Here is a 21,373-nt window from a genome sequence, read left to right on the forward strand (position 1 = left end):
ATTTCATTCTTTTTTTCTTATCTATAGGTTTTAGCACAATGCCTGGTACATACCAATATAGTACTTAATAAGTACTTGTCGATTGATCAATTGGTTAAAAATGATTTGAAATTCTGATACTAATATGTATTAGTTTTATTTGTTCCTGTTTCCTCTTGCTGTGCTCAAAGAATACATTAATGGCCTGTGCCCTTAAAAGGGGTGTTGGATGAGGTTTCCAGGAAGGTTTCTCCGACATCAAGACCAAGATTGCCGCTGAATTGTCCATTCGTTGCTGCAAGTTTTGCCCTCTGTGACCAAATAGAATGACTCATCCTTTCCCCCGATGACATCCATTCAAATATTTGAAAATATCCATTATGTTACTCTTTCCTCCTAAGTTCTCTCTTTTCCAGGCTAAACATTCCCAGTCCCATTAACTGCTATTCACATAGCATAATCTTGAGAGTCTGAACCTTCCTGGTTGCCCTTCCTGGATGCTATCAATGTCTATTAATGTCCTTAAAGTATGGCTCCCAGAACTAAATACAACTTCAGCTGCAATAAAGAAAAAAAAAAGTTTACAAGCAAGTAAACAAAAAAAAATTCCACCCAAAACTTAAAAAACAAAACAAAAACCAAGAACCCCAAATTGTCCTTAAGTTACACTTCAAAAACAACTCTGTTTTCAATACAGCATTCTTTCCTTTTGAGAAGATTTATTGGAGCTATTAAAGATCCCTTCCTTCTTCCTTCCTTCCTTCCTTCCTTCCTTCCTGCCTTCCTTCCTTCCTCTCTTTTTTTCTTTCTTTCTTTTGCTTTTTAGAGGGGGGAAGGTAGGGCAATTGGGATTAAAGGACTTGCCCAAGGTCACATGGATAATTTTTGTGTTAAGTGTCTGAGGCCGGATTTGAATTTAGGTCCTCCTGACTCCAGGGCCAGTGCTCTATTCACTGTACCACCTAGCCTCCGCAAAATTTCTTTTCTTTTCCTTTTTTTTTTTTTTTTTTTAAGAAAAGATTAGTGGGCTCTGGGAGAGGAAAAAGGGTGGGGAAGGTTAGTCCATCCGTGCCTTCAGTGTCTGGGTGGTGATCTTGTCTTTCTCAATGATATGGACAATCACCCCCATTCCTGACACAGCATCCCGATCCACAGCATTCAGCATGGTTTGGGAAATGGTTTCAAAGAGGTGCTCAGGTTCCATATCAGGTTCCCAGAGGGATTCACACATCCCATATATCTGCTCCAAGCAGGTACCACTGACTACAAAATCATCAGTCACCATGGGACAGCCAATGAGGTCCAAGGAACTAATAAAGGACTCAAAGGTCTTAGGGTGCAAGCCAGCAATGACTGGCTTAGTGTAATATGGGCCAAACCGTTTCTCATAGAGGAGGGTGGCTACCATGCTCATGAGGGTATAAGGTTTGATTTGTCGTCCTTCCTTCAGTTCATATAAATTCAGCCAGAATTTGAGGCGCTGAGCTACGGTCTGTACGTCGGTGGCGAGTCCAGACAGGCCAATATATAAGTGGTCGCCCACGGGGATTTTCTGAAAGTCAATGGTTACCATCTGGGCCTGAATGCCGAAGCGTCTGTCCGCTGCAATGACCACACAGTTCTTCCCCTTCATGGCTATGACGGCCCCTCTGTTATGAGACATAATAGACACGGTGCCGGCATTTTGAGAGGTCCCCAAAGGATCCGCATCTAACTTCCGACTCCTCCGGACTCCAGCCCTCAGAGTGCGCAGCCTCATTCACTGCCGGTCCGCCCTTTCTTCTCCCCCATTATTACTTAAAAATAGATTCTCATCGGTACCTTTTTGAAAAACATTGTCTACATTTCTCTAGATATCTTTCTCCCCTTGTCTCTCTCAGTAGATCATCCCTTATAATAAATAATAAAAAAAGAAATGAGGGAAAATTTCAGCAGAATAATCAACATATAAAAAATCTGATGTTATAGTCAGTGTTTCACACCTGTGGATCCCCATGTCTCCCCAGGAACAGGGAGAAATATTTCCTCGAATCTCTTTAGGACCATGTTTATTTTTTAAAATAATTTTACAATATTCAATTTTAATTGTTTTATGATGATTATTCTTTTCACTTACATTGTTGTAGTATATTGTATTCCTGGCTCTTCTTATTTCACTTTGTATCAGTTCAGATAAGTCTTTTCCATGCTTCTCTGTCCTTATCATGGTTGTCATTTCTTACAGTACAGTAAAATTCTATTATGTTAATGTGCCATAATTTATTTAGCCATTCCCCAATTGTTGGACATCTGCTTTTTTCAGTTCTTCTCTGTAGTAAAAAGTGCTCCTATGCATATTTTGTCAGATATGACGCTTTTTAAAAATCCTTGGGGTATATGCCTAGCAATAGAATGTCTGGGTCAAAGGGTATGGAAGTTGTAGTCACTTTATTTGCATAATTTCAAGTTGCTTTTTGGAATGGTTATACTAATTCACAGCTCCGCCATCAGTTCATTTATGTCCCTATATTAGCACAACTCCTCCACCATTGACTGTCATCTCTACCAATTTGCTGTTTGTGAGGTGTCTTGGGGTTGCTTTAATATGCATTTCTCTTTTAAGTGGTTTGTAGCATTCTTTCATATGGTGGTTAATAGTTTCCAATTCTTTTGAGACCTATTTGTTCCTATCTTTAAACCATTTATCAATGGGAAATGGCTTTTGGTCCTAATGTTTTTAATTGTCTATATATCTTGGATAGCAAATACAGAGATATTTGATATAAAGATTTTGGATTTTCAGTTCTATTTATTTCTGTTATATTTCTTGGATAGTAGACAAATATATTTGATGCAAAGTCACCTTGAGGGCAAGGGCTGTTTCTTTTTCTTTCTTTTTTTGTATTTGTATCATGAATACTTAGCACAGTGCATGGCACATAGTAGACACTTGATAATTGTTTATCAATTTTCTGACAGTCAGCTGCTTCCCTTATAATCATAGATATGTTAATTTTGTGTATACAAAAGCCTTTCAATTTCATGTGATCAAAATGATCTATTTTATCTTTTGTGGTTACCTCTATCTCTTGTTTGACTAAGAATTCATTCTCTTCTCATAGGTGTCAAGTGTTTAAGATATGTTTCTCTAATTTTTTTTAATGGCATGATCTTTTAATATTTAAGAAATCTATTGTGGAGTATGGTGTAAGATGTTGGTCTGAACTCAAGTTCTGCCTGACTGCTTCCTGGTTTTCTCAGCAGTTCCAAACAGATATTGAGGTCTTCCCTAGGTAACTTATGTTTTGGGGTTTGTTGAACATGGGTTATTAATTTTGATTTTTCCTTGTCTGATCTGTTCCATCGATCTTCTTTTGCATTTTTCAACCAGTACCATATCATTTTGATGATTGAAGGAATCATTTCTCTCTCTCTTTTTAAAGGAATCATTCTTAAGAAAAACTCCATAAGGATTGCATTAAAAAGAAAGCATTTATTGAATATGAAGAAGGGCACAAGAAATTTTATATGACACATACAATATATTTTACCCTTTGGAAAATTAGTTAACATGCTATGGAGTATTTTTGTGTCTTTCAAAAAATTTGATTTTTGTGGATAAAAATTCCATCAATTTTAGTACAGGGCATATGATGGAGGTTTTTAAAGATAATAATAAAAGAAAGCTGCATACAATGAATGTAATTCATTAATTTCAGCAAATATTTATTAAGCATCTACAGAGGCAAAAAGTGATAAGGACCTGAAGAGGGTAGTATCTATGGAAGTAGAGAGAAGGGACCAGATAGGAGAGATATTGTGGAGGAACTGCAAAACTTTGCAACTTATTTGAAGGAGGGGGGTGGAGAGATAATAAAGGATGATGGAAGGTTATAACTTCAGTAGCTCAGTGATTGGAATGATAGCGATCCCTTCAGCAAAAAAAGGAAATTAGAAGAGAGGTAGATTTGGAGGGAGAAGATAATGAACTCTCTTTTGGACATGCTGTATTTGAAATTTTGGTCCAGAAATGTGGTTTCCTCTGTTGAAGAAAGTTCTTGTATCAGTTAGGTAGTGCAATTAATTTTACCCTCATTTTACTGTTGGGGAAAACTGAGTCTCAGAGAGGTTAAGTGACTTGTATGATTACATAGACCGTAATGGTACCAAAACTCAAAACAACATTTTCTGGCTTCAAATTGGGCAATCTTTCTATTACACCATGCTAGGAAGAGTATTAAACCTTTTAAAGAGAGTAACAGAGTGATATATCTGGGACCCGAAATCTCCACCGGTTCCACCTGAAAAACAATTCTAACTGTCTAAAATTGAAATGACACGTCTCAAAAGAGAACAGGTCAAATAGCTAGGGTGTGTAAGAGGCTAGATCTAAACACAATTCTTCTGTACTCTGACATCTTTCTATCCTATGTACCATGCTCTCTTTCTTACTTAGAAGGTGTTTATTTTAATAGGTAGATGAAACAGAATTTGGGATAAATCTGGGGGAAAAAACATCTAAGCAATAACATTGGGAAGGTCTCTCATAAGTCATCTAGTTCAACCTGTATCTGAAAGTGAATCTATTCAAAATATAACCAACAGTAGTCATCCAGACTTTGTTTGAAGATCTTCAACGTGGGGGAACCTTACCTCCTGAGGCAGATAGTTCCTTTTGTAAAAATCATCCCTTTTCTCATGGAGTTCTTCAAAGACAAATGTAAATCTCTTAGAAAATAAAGCCTATATAAATGAGACAGGGGTTTTTGGCACTGAGAGAGGTTAATGACTTGAACATAGTCACACAGCTAAAATGTGCCAGAGGAAGGTATTGACCCCTAAATCTTCCTCTAAGATTCCTTTAATTATCTGTAAAATGGGAATTACAGGGATTTATAATGTTAATGGAAGATCTTCCCTGTTCATTAATAGGCATATGTGACCACATGTGTCCCCTTTTCCCTTGGAACAGGAGTTGTGTTCCCAGATCTAAAGGTACATAGGTATTTTAATCATGGATGTCTTGCTGCTTTCATAACTGTGATACATCCTGAGTCACATAGAGCCCATTGGGGGAGGAACTTGCCTAAGGAGGAGCTTGTTTAGGGGGAGGCTTGCTTGTAGAAAGGCTTTCACACCTTTTGGTACTAAGCTAATTAGGTATGAGGGTTGTGGTACTTTCTGGCTCTAAGCCTATTAGTTGAAAAGTATATATACTGGGAGGTTGGTATTTTACTTTGGAGGCTTGCTCATGAGAAGGACCTTTTGATTCCCTGGATGGGACTCTGAGTAGCCATTTATTAAGAACTCGCAGTCTACTCAGATGCTGATGCTCTCCTGGCCTGGTGGTATATGGAGGTATTACTTTGTTCAGACAGTTGGAGCCCATTCTGTTGGATTCTTGAATACTCACTTCTCTCTACTTATCGGTAATCATCTGTCTGTTAATTAAATTAAGATCTTTAACCCCTTTAAAGCTGCCTTTCCTTTAGAAAAGCAGATCAAAGAACCTGTGCTAGCAGCTAACCCCGTGTGCTAGTGTGCTTGCTAATACAGGATTTCTGCCAAGATAAAAGAGTAAAAAGGAGAAACATCAGCTCTACTTAAACACTTTCAGTGATATAGAAATATCACCATCAGTGTCATCTCCATCATTACCACACTGGAACAAGAAAAAAAAAATTGAAGGGGAAGAAAGAGAAAAGCTACACTTGAAAATAATGTGATGAAGGAGGGGTATTGTTGCCGTAATTGTTACAATCAAGCCATGCTATCTTTCTACCTTAGATCTCTGGAGTTTGCAGTGACCCTGTGACTTGCAGCTATGGGACATTACCTTAACTTCAGCAACCCAAGCAAAATCATTTATCATCTCTCACTTCCCTGCCCACGAGGATTGTGGGGGTTGTGGATCCAGTAGCATCTGAGGCCTTGTGTCACCCCACCTTCCGTTCTACCCTCTGACTGCCATATGCTTTTTCATCCAGTGTTATCTCCAGGAGGATTTGTTTCTTTGCCACATGTGTGCAGGATACAGGACAATGAGAAAGGGTCCTCTTGCTTTCCCCTTCCATGATCTTCAGCTTCATCAGATCCCTGAGCTGCATCTTGGTCTCTCCTTACCCACACCTGCTTACTCTAGCACTGGGTCTGAGCTGAGAGAAGTAACTTGCTTTGTTTAAACCCACAACTTCAGTGTCCCCCTCCAATCTTATAGCTAATCAAACCTCCAGCAATTTGTCCTGCCTGCCTCTAGCCCCATGCCTGACAAAAATTCTACAGTTCCCCACCCCAGCCTCTATCCAGTTGGGAAGGGGAGTCCCTCTCTCTTTTCAAATCCAACTCTTAATCTAAATAGAATAGCATCCACTGTCCTTGATTAATGCTTTTGGGGACTTCTCTGCTTCCTCACCTCTGCACCCAACCAAACCCTAGGGATGGAATCCTAGGAATTCTTCCTAGCCTTGTCCAAACTTGAGGGATGATCCTACCTCCTATTTTTAGCTCAGCCTGATCCCCAGGGTGTATCTTACCTCCCTTTCCAACACAACCTAGTCAGAATGTTAGCACTTCAGGCTTCCCAACCCTAAATCTCTCTCACTACCACCAGTGTCCCCTCCTCTGTCTAACCAGACCACCTCAAAGCTACAAATAAGGCATTTTCTACCATCTTCATCCCTGGCTCCAAATATCATGAAACACTGATCCTCTTCCAACTTCCACAGTTCTGGCCTCCAGGATTTCCTGTCCCAACAACCTACTCATATGACTTTGGCCTTTAGCAACTGCAGAACTGAGTACCCAATCCCATATTTTCAGCCTAGCAGTTGCCAGGTCAATTACTAACAACCAAAGTTCTGGAACCTAGTAGTCACCAGACCGGATAATTATATTACAAATCCATATAACCAAGCAGCCACAAGGCCAACTGACCGCACCTGCAACTGGAGGCAATACCTGCCAGACTGACCGTGCACTTTCATGGTTTCAGATTTTAGCATCTGGGCTGTCTGCATATCTTTGCCGCCCCATATTCTAGCAACCATCAGGCCACCCAGCCCCAAAGTTCCAGCCTCTAATAATAATAATGACAGCAACAATAACATCTAGTATCCATATAATTTTCAGCTTTGCAAAGTACTTTACAAATACTATTGCATTTTATTCTCACAACATCCTTGGAAGATAGGTTCTATTATCATCTTGGGTTTGCTGATGAAGAAACTGAAGTAGACAGAGGTTAAGTGACTTGCCTAGAGTCACACAGCTAGTAAGTATCTGAAGCTGGATTTGAACTCAGGTCTTCCTGACTTTAGGTCCAGCACTCTATCCATTATGTCACTCTAGCTATTATTAAGAGTTGATTAACCACCACATCTCCAAATTCTAGCAGCTACAGAGTCAACTAAATACTTGCATTACTTTGGCTCCCAGAAACTACAAGTTTTCCAGACTTGGAATACATATGTGATGGGAGGTTTGAGAACCCACTAGTGTCTTGGAATTTGGGACCATTATAACCTTTGACCCAAAAGGCTTGTGTCACATTCTGGAATTCTTAAGGTTTATTTAGGAGAGAGAGAATGAAAGAAAGTAGCAGAGATGTCCATATCTGAATAGCAACAGCAACAATGTGGGGCCACCCTCCCTAACCTTGTCTAGGACTGAGTAAGTTGAACCAGGAAGTATCAATGGCACAGGATCTGGAAGTATCCATCAGTGAATATGAATTATTCATAATATGAATTATGATATGAATCAACAAAGGTGCCAAACACCTCTCTACACATTGAGGCATACTGGCTTGGAGGATCAGAAACCCACCCTAGGCACCTGTAGCCCGTGCAGAAACCCTACAGTTGAAATCCAGTCACACTCCCAGCTCCCAACTTGGCATAACCTCCAGGTATCCTCTCTATACCTTCTAACCTTCTCCTGAATACTTTTTCTCCCGCCACCTTCTCTCCTTTTCCCACTCAGACTCAATCTTAAGCATATTGTCTGCCCCTCCACTTCATTCTTTTTGCACTTTACCAGTCTTTTAAGAAGGGCAACTTGCCCCCCTTGACCAATTCTTACAGTTCTTTCTTCCAGCATTAATGGGCCAACTATTTACTCTCATAGGTCTGGACTTCAGAAGCAGATGAAAGGAATACTTCATTTTATAGCTTTAGCCTCTAGGATTCATCAGAACCATACTCACAACTGAAACCTCAGACTCTAATATTAACCAGGCCAACTAAAGAATATTATAGCTATTGAATCCAGCAGCCATCAGACTAGCCACCCACCATCACAGCTCTAGAGTTCAGCAAGCCAACTGACTGTGGATACAGATTGAAGTTCTAGTCCCCAGGCCAAATGTACACTTCATAATTTCAGGTTTCTATAGCTACACTATTTGCTAGTACCACAGCTGTAGACTTTGGCAGCCAACAGTTGAGCAACCTACAACCTCAGCTCCAGAATCTGATAGCCCAAGACAGTGTACCTCTCTAAATCTGACCTACAGCAACTGCTGTCTTGACCGCTCACCACCATGACTTCAAATTCCAGTAACCACAAAACCAAACAGATATCTCCATAGATCAGACACCAGGAGCTAACCAAAGCTAACTATACATCTTTTTACTTTTGGTTTCCAGTTTCTAGTCCAGAGGTCAGTACTTTCTGAGTTCTTTGTGGAACTTCCACACCAAGGCTAAAGGTTGCAAGAAGAATACAATTATCACCCCTAGCCCTTATTGCCAAAGCCCACATACCTGTAGATATACCACATGTTTAGCTCAACATAGCTAGGATTGTGCCTTCTACTACTCCTGTCACTGGATAGAAAAAATACAATAAATGAGTCAATAAAGAAATTCTATAAGGAAAAACCCTTAAAAGATAAAATTTAATCAGAAACAATTTAAAGCATCAATTGATAGGATGGAAGAAATGCCAATGAAAAATTTTAATTGAGTTATAAATATGTTAAATTAGGCTTCTGAGATAGAAAAGAATAACAAAAAAACCCATATAAAATAAATGAAGAAATGATTAAGAAAAATAGAAAGCAATATACAAGAACTAAAAATGTTGGGACTGGCAAATAAAAGAATAAATGAAGTCAATGAGAAATCAATAGATCATTAAATAAACCACAAGTCTAGGATGTAGTACAGAGTAAGAGATTTGGGAGACAATAAGAATTACAAAAATTAGTTTTATTGGGATTGTAAAAGGTAGCAAAAGGAAAAAAAATTGAACCCTTTGAAGATAAGCGTGAAAACTTTTCAGAATGGAAAAGTACCGGTCATATTCTATAAGAAAAGATACATGAAGTCCCAATATAGAGAAAGCCTTAAAACAATTTCTCAAGACATAATTGTTAAACTACAGGATTATAAATAAAAAAGAAAGAAAAATTTCAACTGCTGAGAAAGGGAAAGGAAAACAAATGGAAAACTACCAATTAGATTATCATTGGTCTTCTGAAAAACAGCAAGAGAAAAGTCATAAAGCTGGAGAAAATTATAGAAAAGTCTTAAAATTATAAAGTTTCTGTACCCAGGGGTTACTTACACCAATGAAATAACAGGTCTAATTCCTATCTCTATCTCTATGGAAGAAGTGGCTTTAGAAAATTTGTAAGGATCTGCATGTAGACTCTGGAAAATTACATCAACAATTAACTGGCATTTTCATTAGCAAACTTGAGCACCCTGTCATTTAAGGACCAAAAAAAAAAATGTGGAATGGAATCTGGAAAACAAAAGTATGTTTGAAATTCTTGATACCTTTTACCAGCAAATAAAAGCAAACATCAGAATAAGGTGCTACATGGAGTCAAAGTAGCAAAAAGAATAAAATAAGCAATTCAGTATCAATTAAAACAAATATGCGTGTTTAAGATACAACAAAAAATTACAGTAGAGAGACTCTGTAAAAAGGAAGATGTGGAAAATTTCTGGTTATCTCTAATCATTTCAAGAAGTCCAACTCAATGAAAATCTTAAGATAGTTTAAATGCAAAACAGAAAGCTTGTGTATTATTAATATAAGCTATGACAAAATGGTTATGTCAAGGGAAGTGACAGATTAGCCTCCCTGCAAAACTGGAAAATGGTGAGTCTGGTTAAGAACCATAATTATTAGCACAAATGCTGCATAGTAGTGCATAAATTATTAGTAAAATGCTTTACACGTTTTCTCATTGATGTAAACCTGATTCCATATCTCTTAACAGAAGGCATCACCTTTTTATTACAAAAAAATAAAGACACCTATAATCCCTCAAAACATAGACCGATTGTGTGGTTATATGCTTTGTACAAAGTACTCACAATTTTTTTTTTTGTTCAAAAAAATCTACAAACACAAGAAAACGACATATTGGCTGAGGAGTAAAAAGAACATGTCAAAAAGCTCAAGGTTATGAAGAATAGCTCATTATTAATTCAGTAACCAAGTCATATGAAAATATTGTACCATTTATATAGCTTTTACTAATGATCATAAAGTTTTGACTCATTTCTGTATTTATGGGCTAGTCATGTACTGTGAAAACATAAAATAGTTCTGAGTGAGTGTAAGTGGCCACTAACTTTACTAACCTAAGGGCCAGCCTTAGGTTGTGTTCTCAGGAGGGACTGAAGAGACCAGATGAGAGAGAGAAACAATTTGCAGTTTTCCAACATGGCGGGCATGGGGGTGGGGAGGGAAGCTGGCTCCTTATATACCTTTAAAGGGAGCACACTTCAAGCATGATCTCCTCTTGCATGGGGGTATGAACCAATGGAGGGGGGCTGAACCAGTCACATCGGCTGCTGCTCATCAAGCGAGCAGGAGACGTCCTTGTGAGCTGGCAACTGGACTGTGGCCCTCAGCACATCCTTATCTTTCAAGAGTACAGAGCTACCTTGGAACCAAGAGGCCCCAAGGCAGTTCCTGATTTCCTGTGGGACAAGAAGTGCTTGGGACTCACAGTGTCCTGTTCAAGACACTATAGTCTTTCCCATCCACGTGGAAAACTCTTCTGTATTTAAAATATACCACCAACATAACGTTGAGAGCAATTTATGCAAAACAGAACATCTTCATGGGGGATTATTTAAGCTTAATATAGTTCTTCTTGGTGTTAAAATAATTTACATAATTCCTGACTAGAATTGAGTATGTCCTTCAAGTCAAAGAGGAAGTCTTTATATACCAAAACATTGTATTTATTGCTTTACATACATGATTGACATCAAATTATAAGGCTCTACTGAGAAACATATTAAATAGCTATATCATCCTGTGGAAATTTTCTCTAAGTTATAAAAATGTCACTTGGACTCAATAAGTGTAAAATTCTTAATATGTGTCAAGGAAGAATCCAGAGGTCAAATTGGGTGAACAAATGAAGGCCATACTTACAAATGCCTTGGCCTTTTCCAGGCAAGATAGTGAGTATAAAGCCATTCAGGAGAAAGCTGAGGCTGTCTATGTTAAGACATTAACTGGCAGTCTGAAATCAGAGTTTAATAGGACTACTACATTGAGAGTAATTAATACCTATACAATAACAATTTTTTTTTTGAGAATGGATCTATCTTGCCCTGGATAAAAGTTTGTGGACATTCATGGGCCCTATCTCACAGCTGATAGTTTGTATCACTCATATGAAACCTATAAAATACTGCCCTATCCTAAAATTTATTTGTATATGTATAAGGAAGGTAAATTTTGATGGCAAAAACTACCTGTTTAATTTGGGGTTTACTGACTAGATTTCTTTCTCAAAAACCAACCCTTAAACCCAATTCACTCTGGATCTCATGGATTGGACAATAATAGGTCCCTGGCCAAGTACCACTTAATGGTTATTTTTTGGGCCCTCCTGTCTCAGAGTGAACATAAGTAGTACATTTTTCTTTGGGCCAGCAATCCTAAGGGTTTTCCCCTTCCAGTTTGATTTTTTTTTTTAAATTAAAGGAGCCATCTCTTGACTCACTTCTTAACGAGGCCTATTCACTGAATGGGCATTGCCTCACTCAAAGTGAGAACTTGAAAAGATTTTAACTTAAAAGGGACGAGGTCTCCTATTGCATTCTGGGCCATCTCCAGTTGTCCTGATGAACATCTGGCCACTGGACCCAGGTGGAGAAAGTGAGACTGGTGACCTTGCACAGACCTCCCTCATTCAAATCAAAGTCAATTGCAAGTCATGTCAGCATCTCCCTGATGTCATGGTCCACACAGTCCCAACCACAATTTGTATTATATTGTATGTATACGATACTTTTATTTATACGTATAACCCAAACTATATTATAATCTCTTTTCTGCAGAGCATCTAACTCAGTGAATTGCACTTAATAGCTTTGTTGTTTCTGACCTAGGTTGGTACCTGTGGTTGAAGAATGTACTCTTTGGAATTAAGTGCTATTTCTTCTGGAGTTTCCCCAGCTGTGATCAAGCATTACCAATACCATGTTTATGGGCTCAAGGCTTGAGGTCTAATATCTTTTTTTCCTTTTTTCTTTTTGGAGGGGGGAGGGCAGGGCAATCAGGGTTAAGTGACTTGTCCAAGGTCACATGGCTAGTAAGTGTTAAGTGTCTGAGGTTGGATTTAAACTCAGGTCCTCGGACTCCAGGGCCTGTGCTTTACTCACTGTGCCACCTAGCCTGCCCTGGTCTAATAACTTTTGATGCATATATTTTTCTGTTCTATTCTCATAAACTATGTCTCTACAAGGAAATAAGAGGAAAAGTTCCCAAGTTCTTATAATTGATGTGTGAGATTGTTATTCTCCTGAGAGGTGGTGCTGCATAGTAATGGGCAGTGTGGTATAGTGGATAGAGATCTGGTCTTTGTGTCAAATCCTGTGTAGTGACCATGGACAAGTCATTTACATTCTCAACTTTCCAAAGAACTCTTTAATCTGTAAATTAGACAGTGGCTGATATGCATTGGTAGAGGGAGTTTCTTCACTGGGAATTCTTTATACAGTAAAGCCTCAATTCTGACTCCAAACAAAAGGATTTTAGGAGAAAAAAAGGAAAGGGGATTATATATTATTTGTTAAAAACTTTTTAGTTCATTAATAATCATCAGCATTTCTTATAAAATCCCTTTGCTTCGACTTTCTTTTAGTTAGAGTTTTGTTTAATTTAATATTGGCATATGGGGGGTATTTTTTTGAATGTAGTTTGCCAATCATTGTGTTCTAAAAATAAAACTACTGATACATTGATGATTTATTGCTATATTTCAAATTTAAAAGGCAAATTAAAATGTTAAAATTATAAACAAAAGATTAGAACAATGATCTTATTTTTATTAAGCCACTGAAGGTTTTAAAAATATGTATTTTAATATACTGTAGTAATTTGTTGGAAAAGATTAGACATATTAAAAAAACCCCTACAAATCTAGACTATAAGAAAAGGCCCTCAAATAATATTCATTATGAACTTTATAAGTCAAAAATAGAAATAAGAAGAACATTGAAAAAAGGTCCAAATTAAATTTATCAAAAGAAAATATGTTTTTCTAGAAAATAAAGAAAAGAAAAATATAGATAAATTTAAAGAAAACAACAACACTTTATTCTCCATGACCCCTTAGGGGTCATTGAGGTATTTTCCTTCCAATCGTTAGTCTGTAGTTCTCAAAAGTCTTGTCCTTTTTGTTGGTTTTTACAGTTGCGCAGAATATGTATGTTATTTTTCTAATTTTGCTATCTAAAGTTATCTCTCCCCAACCCCACTTTGTTCAGAGCTTCATTGAACAGCAATGGGGAACTTGAAGCAATTTTCTCATCAGTGACTGAGAAGGTTTCTGCCCTTCTTTTAGTGGACCAGTAAGAAGATTTTTTTTTCCTGACACAGAATAGAGGAGTAATGGACCCAGGGAGTGGGGAGATGAACCAGATACCACACACATGACCTGTGAGTCTTCATTGAGATTGTGAATTAGGAACAATGAAGAGAAAGAGGATCATAGACAGCTGGGTGAGGGAAGAAGGTGGTCCTAAGTACAGTCTTGGACCTTTGCTTCTCAGTCCCTCAATCGGCTAGGTATATTCAGAGAGAGACTGGGCCTACATTTCCACCTCTAATCCACTGTGGGAGAAAGTAGGACATCGAACATTTTTGGGAATGTGTCCCATAGATGGATTTATACTTATGAAGCTGCAGATCACCAAGGTTTTCTGGGTGATGCCATTGTACCATTGTTCCCGTTCAGTCTCTTTTTCATGGGTTTATATAGCATGTAGAGGCCAGGTATGTAATTTCTGCTGATTATTGCTCCCTTCTGATCTTGGGTGGTCTCTGATAGATAGTGCTCTGTTCATTTTGTGCCTGCACTCATCTCATGGATGCCAAGGGCATTTCTTCTAGCTTTCAGACTTCACCTCTCTTAGGCACCTGTAAGACATCTTGGCTCTTGTGTGCTAGGACCTAGTTACTAGAAAATCCCTCCCTGAGAAGAGTGGTGAGATTGAATAAGTTATAAGCGGCTGCATCCAGCTAAGGAGCAAAAGCAGGTGTTCCCTGCCTAAAATTATCTCTTTAAAAAAACAAAAAACCTCAACTTCCTCCTGCTTAGAGGATTTATGTTCTTAACCCAAGTTGCCATCTGACTTAGGGTTTAAAATCCCTTGTAATTCCTGCTTAATTCCCTTGTTAGATCCTCTGTTCCCAAACCCTTAGGTGGAAGGGACACGCTGATGAATAAGCCCCAGGAGAATTAAGTGAGTCTGAAGAAGCTCAGTTTCCCCTCCAAGATTATTTGTGTCTCATGGAAATGAAAGGGAGTGGTAAAATCAAAGGACGAAATTCCTGAGGAGGAGCTGAAGTATCATCTTCTACCTCTATCCTTTGTTTTAAGTTCCTTCATTTATCATGTATATATGACTAGCAACATACCTACCCAGCTTGGCATAATGAATGGAGAGCTGGTCTGAGAGTCAGAATGACTGATTCAAAGCATTCATGTTCCCTGTGATACACAGTAGCTGCGGCCCCTTGGGCAAGTCACTTAATTTCTTGGTACCCCAAGTAACTCTGTAGTACTCTAAGTTGCAGAGAACGTGCCAACTTGCTTTGGTAGTAGAAGTTCCTGACTGGGAGGTAGTTCCCTGCTCTGAGGGGCTCCTAGGTACAGTTGAAACAAAGTCAAACCTCCCAGAATTTTTAGTTGCCCTGTAAAATCAAAACAATACCTACCCTAGGGAATATATGAAAAAGAAAGTGAATTACCTTGGCATTAGAGAATTGTAGGGAGGCGAGTCCCATTTTCCCTCATAGCACTTTGTAGCAGCAGAAGTAATGTAGTCACTCTCTTTTTAGCCTGTGGTAAGAAGGATCAAGGGAGAAGTAAAAGAGTGTGGTGAAAGCAGGGCCTTAGCTTCACGGTTGCTCCTAAATCATCTTTTCATGTAATGATTTTAAAAATTAATATTGGGCCATGACATATTGTGTCCACAAGATGGCAGCGTTTCTGTTTCTCGTCATAGGGCAAAGATGGCTCTCAGTGACTGGATCTGAATTGTGGGTTGTAGAGTGGTGAGACCACATCTTGTTTCTGATTTGTTGGCAGCCAGTCTGAGAACCCGTTGTGTTTCTTAGAGAAGCAGAAGAAAGAGGAACATAGAAAAGGGAGAGGGCTTATTTGATTTGGAAGCCCAGGTCTACAACTCAGTCCCAGAATTGACTCTTCCATGAAATGGAGAAGTTTCAGGGAGTCTCATTAGTGATCCTGTGGCTTCAGCTGGGTTGTGAGTTGGGGAGGAAAATTCTGGAGATGGGATCAGGAATATGTCCCACAAGGCAGAGGGGGAAGAGCTAGGAACTCAGTGTGCTTCAACTGTGGGATTGGGGGAAAAATGATTAAGGAAAGCAAATGCCAATTTTGTGAGTGATAACTTGATGTTACTGTCTTCTGTTGTTTTTCTGAACAGGGGTGAGCAGCCAGAAGGTGGAACAGAATACTCTGCCCGTGGTGGTCCAGGAGGATGAGAGATGCTCTCTGAGCTGCAGTTATACTACTAGTATTAGCAACTTACAATGGTATAGACACGATCCTGGGAAGGGCCTTGTCTTCCTGATATTAATACGTTCAAATGAGAAAGAAAAAGTGAGTGAGAGATTCACAGCCAGACTTGATACCACCACTAAGAACAGCTCCCTCCACCTGCAAGCCTGTAAGCCTGAAGATTCAGCCATCTACTTCTGTGCTGTGGATGCACAGTGTTTCCCCAACCACCTGCAGCCTGTACCTAAACTCATATTTACACTGAAGTGGGGTAGACTATGGAGGTACAACAGAGCCAATAACCCAGATCCTTGTGCAATCACAGGCTGATACAAAGCCTGCTTCCTTGAGAGGTAATGCCGTCTGTTTTGAAGAGCAATGAACTAAGACTCCAGTTTCTAGTCTTAGCCCTACCATCTATACTGTTTGTCTTTAAGGAAGTCGCATTAGTCTCAATATAAAAAAAATAAGTCAGATGAGACTTAATTCAAGTCAATAAACATTTATGAATTACATTTTAAGTAAAAAAGGATTGTAAGAGATACTGAAAAAGACACAGAAAATAAATATTTAAAATTTTAGAGTGGTGCCCTTCAGAAAAGTAATGGATTAAAAGTGCAGAATAAGGTATACATTTTTAGATTTAGTGCACGGATTCATTTTGCATGACTATACTTATTTGCTAAAAATTTGTTTTTATTTTGGGGGCGGATTTGCAGGCAGTAAATTGTACATTGTGGTAAATGGTGGGAATTGTGAGAGTGATAATTCTCTACTAAAAGCAGCAAAACAGTGAAAAAGAGAAAATCATCAGTGGAATATTAAAATACACAGAAGAGAGCAGAAGTAAGTTCAGAAGAGGGCACAAACAAGGCAGGGTTGGAGCTATCAAGTTATGTTTCATTTTACTTAAAAACAAATCAATTTATGCATAATAGATATTCACAGCGTCACATATAATCTCTTTCTTTTCTTCTTTATATAAGGAAACAATTATGTTTGTTGATGTTTATCAAATTCACAGTAATAAAAAAGAAAATGAAAAACTTATGACCTCAAAAAGCTTGTGGTATAATAGAAGAGATAAACATTTGCAAAAATGCCTATTATAAAAATGAGAATATTAAATGCACAATAGAAATACAAAGTACTATGAGTTCAGAGGAGGGAGAAATCATTATAAAAGAGAGGAAGAGGGGAAGCTTCCTGTATTAAGTGGTATTGAACTTTTAAAGGATAGAAAGGATTTTCTCAGGAGGGGATCAGGAGGAGTAGAGGGCAAAAAAATCAGGGATAGGTGGAGGGCAAAGCAGGGGCAAAGATGTGGCACTAGAAAATCATAAGATTAATTTGTCTCAATTTATCACTTGTTTAATTTTATTAGAAAAGAATATGTGAAAGGGAGTGGTTTGAGATAAGACTAGAAGGTACTTCCGAGTAAGGCGCTCAAATACCCAAATATTATTTCAGGCATAAAGAACTAGAGACTGTGGAAGACCCAGTGCTCCTATCCATGGTGCCACCTAACTGCCTTTAAGTATAGGTGCTCCAGGAATATCTTTTTAAAAAATAGTTCTCTGCTTCTTCCTTAATCTATTCTGGAAGTAATCTCCAGTTTTTCATTCATATAGTAAATGTCCTTGGTTTTGACTTATTGCCAGATGCCAGTAGAATGAGATGTCCCATAGGTATTAGAGAAGGGCAGTAGCACAGAAATTAAAGAGAAATATATTTATTGCTTTTGGAAAAGTTACATGAAACCTGAGGATCTCAACCATGTTACAAAGTTGCTTCTCTAATCATATGAAACACGGTCTCCATATCTGTCCAGCACCTTTTATTCTTGATGAAACTGGAGTACTATATAATTTTAGAGACAAGAGATATTGTAAAACATCTTTGCATTCCCATTCCCATTACCCTAGCTTATACCCTCATTCATCTGGACTATTGCAATAGTCTTTTGAATAAGTCTCCCTCCATCCAGACTCTCCCTAACTCTCCCCGCCCCCCCCCCCCCCCATTCCCTAATCCATTCTGGACAGTTCTAGTTGTTTCTGTATTTGGATCAGACTTTTGATTCTTGATTGTTACAGGGAGCTCCCAGTGAGATAACTCCCTCTCTCTGACCTTGCAAAGGTCCACCTCTTCTGCTATTTAGTCTTAGAGAATTACCTAGAAGTACTGAGTGATAATTTTTGTTGTCATTCTTTCTTTGTTCTCATAGAGGACCTATGACATCACAAGTGTGATGCATTGATCTGCATGTGAATTGGATTTGAGTGAGATAGACCTACGGAATTATCAGCCTTGCTCTTTCCTCCAGAGTCATTGGAGTGCAGTAACAAGACAAACGTATAGATGACTGGCCATTGAGTGATTAGATGACTTGTCCAAAGTCACACAGCTAGGAGATGTCAGAGGCAGGGCTTTAACTCAGGGTTTCTTGACTGACACTGAATAACTTTACAATCCTTGGGAAGGCATTGGTCTTTCTGATCCTATTTCTTCACCTATCAACAGAGGAGGGTGAACGGAACTATCTTTAAGGTCTCTTTCTGCTATAACATTGTTTGAGCATGTGATAATGCTACCTAGGCAACAAATTAGCTTTTTTGGTGGCTATATCACATTGTTGACTTCCACTGAAGTCAAAGTCCACCAAAATCCTTGGATTTTCTTTTAGGCAAGTAGTAGCATGCTATAGTCAAAAGAATGCTGGATATGGAATCAGAGAACCTGGGTTTGAATCCTCACCATGGTAATTCATTTAACCCATCTGGGCCTTGGTTTTCTGGTCTGTAAGATGAGGGGGTTCAAATTAGATGACCTCTAAGTTCTTTTTCAGCTTTAAATATATGACCCTATGTTTCTATGCTTTCTAGCTATATGTTCTCTTCTCGTACTTGTGAAATCAATCTTTTGAACCCTTGTGAGACTTTATAATTCTCTCTACTACATTTTAGATATGGCCCAACATTCAAAACTTTTGGAATATTTTTTGGATCCTGATTCTTGTGTGTTAACTCTTCCTTCTAGTTTTTTGTCTTTTGCAAATTTGATAAGACACTATCAAAACTAGAAAAAGAGCAAATTAAAAATCCCAAACACCCAAATGGACATACAGAAAATCAAAGGAAAGACTAATAAAATTGGAAGCAGAAAACCAAAAAACATTGAACTAATAAATAAAACTAGGTTCTGGTTTTATGAAAAAACTAATAAAATAGATAAATCATTAATTAACTTGATTTACATAGGAAGAAAACCAAATTACCAGTATCAAAAATAAAAAGGGATATGCATTACCAATAAAGAGGAAATTAAAGCAAGTAAACACAAAATAAATGAGAAAGAAGCTAAGGAGATTAATAGAATCTTAGAAAAGTTAGACATGATAGATCTTTGAGAAAACTGAATGGTAATAGAAGGTATACCTTTTTCTCAGCTGTACATGGTATCTTCACAAAAATTGACCATGTATTAGAGCATAAAAACCTCACAATCAAATTCAGAAAAACCAAAAATGCATCCTTTTCAGACCATAATGCAATAAAATTGTATTTAATAAAGCGTCATGGATTAAAAATCATTGGAAAAGAAATAATCCAATCCTAAAGAATGAGTGGGTAAAATAATAAATCATAGAAATTCTCAATAATTTCAGTAAAGAGAATGACAATAATGAAACAACATCCCAAAATTTGTGGGATGCAGTCAAAGCAGTACTTAGGAGAAATTTTATATCTCTAAATGTGTACATCAGTAAAAGAGAAAAAGCTGATTAATGAATTGAGCATATAGCTAAAAACCCAGAAAAAATATAAGAAGCCATCAATGTCTTTTTCTAAATAATAGTTATGCATTTATGCAAATCCTCTCTTGATCATTCTTAGAGACTCGATCAGATTAGAGATGTTCTTCAAGGTCGGCATTGAACCATTATTGAGTTCTCTTTGGGCAATTGCTGCAAGTTGAGTCCTCCCAACTTTGCTATCATTGAACCCATCTCTATAATTTTCCCCTAGATGTAGTACATCGGCCAAAGCTTTGATAATATGGAGATGGAACATATATACATTATCCTCTTATTAGTCCCGTATCGCTATCTAAAAATGAAATGAAGTTAATCTGGCATCACTTGTTTCTGATAAAGTCTTGTTGCCTCTTTGTGATCACTGCTTCCCTTTCTTGCTGTGCACTAATCATCCCTACAATAATATGTTCTAAATTATTTCCAGGAATTAAAATTAAGTTTATTGGCCCATTATTTGCATATTCTAGTATTTTTCTTAAAAAGATGTCTTTTTCTTTTCTCCTGTGATACCTCTCTCGTTCTTCATGATTTTTCAGTGATCACTGATAACGGTTTAGTAATCATGTGTCAATTCATTCATTTACTCTCTCCCTACTTATCCTGGGTGTCAGTTCTTTATTAATTATTTTTAATCTGTCCCTCTAACTCCAAAGATTATTCTCCTTGGAGGAGAAAACAGAAGCAAAATCAGAGTTAAGTAGTTCTACCTTCTCTCTTTTATCTGTAAAAGTCTCCTAGTGTCTGAAGGTCAGGTGTGCTACATTTCACTGCTCCCCTAGGAGTTTTCTAGTGCTCTTAAGAATGATTTTTTAAGGTGTCTAGGCTTTCTTCCATTGACTCCAACTCCCCCTGATCCCAGTGGTAGGATATTTTCTGCATTCCAGTTCTATTTAATCACTTAACAGTTGAATTAATTTTCACAAAGGAATATTTACCTCAAAAGTATAATAATAAAATATTCCAACACAATCACTCTCTAGCACAATCTCATACTCTGCAGAGAGGAAAGGAATGTTTTACAGCTTAGCTCAGATCCCATATAGCACAGTCCCAAGTAAAACCTGCCTTGGGCTCAAGTCCCAGGCACCCTGCTTTCTCAGGGCTTCCCTGCTGGGTTGGCTGGCTGTAACATTCAACCTGGAATCCTGGCTCCAAGGTGACTATGACTTGATTCTGGGTTTGGTGGGGATTGTACCTCCAGCACCTGAAACTAAGAAAAGGATGTTTTGGGAAAGGGGGAGGGAACAAGCATTTGTGTCTTTTATGTGCCAGACACTATGTTAAGTGTTTTACAAACTGATACTCATAACAACCCTATTACGAAATTTTTTGTTTCCTATTTTATAGTTGAGGAAACTGAGGCAGGAGTTATGTAACTTGCTCAGGATCACATAGCTGGTAAGTGTCTGAGTCTAGAAGTGAACTCAGGTCTTTTTGCCTCCAGGTCCAGGGTTCTATCCCATGTGCCAGATGAAACAGAATAAAGAAAAACCTAAGGTCAGTTTCTCAGGGTCACAGGACCTAAAAGGGGAGAGGAGGAGAAACTAGCCTTTTGCCCCCTCACTGGTTCAGTTCATGGTGTCTGTGCT

The 21,373-nt window shown here is 38.1% G+C and overlaps 1 pseudogene; it reads right to left on the minus strand.

Annotated features, from left to right (window-relative positions):
• Window positions 1-966: 966 nt before the first annotated feature.
• Window positions 967-1,781, minus strand: LOC138168466 (proteasome subunit beta type-3 pseudogene; annotated as a pseudogene).
• Between the last annotated feature and the right edge of the window lie 19,592 nt (window positions 1,782-21,373).

The sequence above is a fragment of the Petaurus breviceps genome, unplaced genomic scaffold (assembly GCF_028583685.1).
Source record: "Petaurus breviceps papuanus isolate PSGF00001 unplaced genomic scaffold, PetGlider_PUasm1.0 37, whole genome shotgun sequence".
Classification (NCBI taxonomy): domain Eukaryota; kingdom Metazoa; phylum Chordata; class Mammalia; order Diprotodontia; family Petauridae; genus Petaurus; species Petaurus breviceps.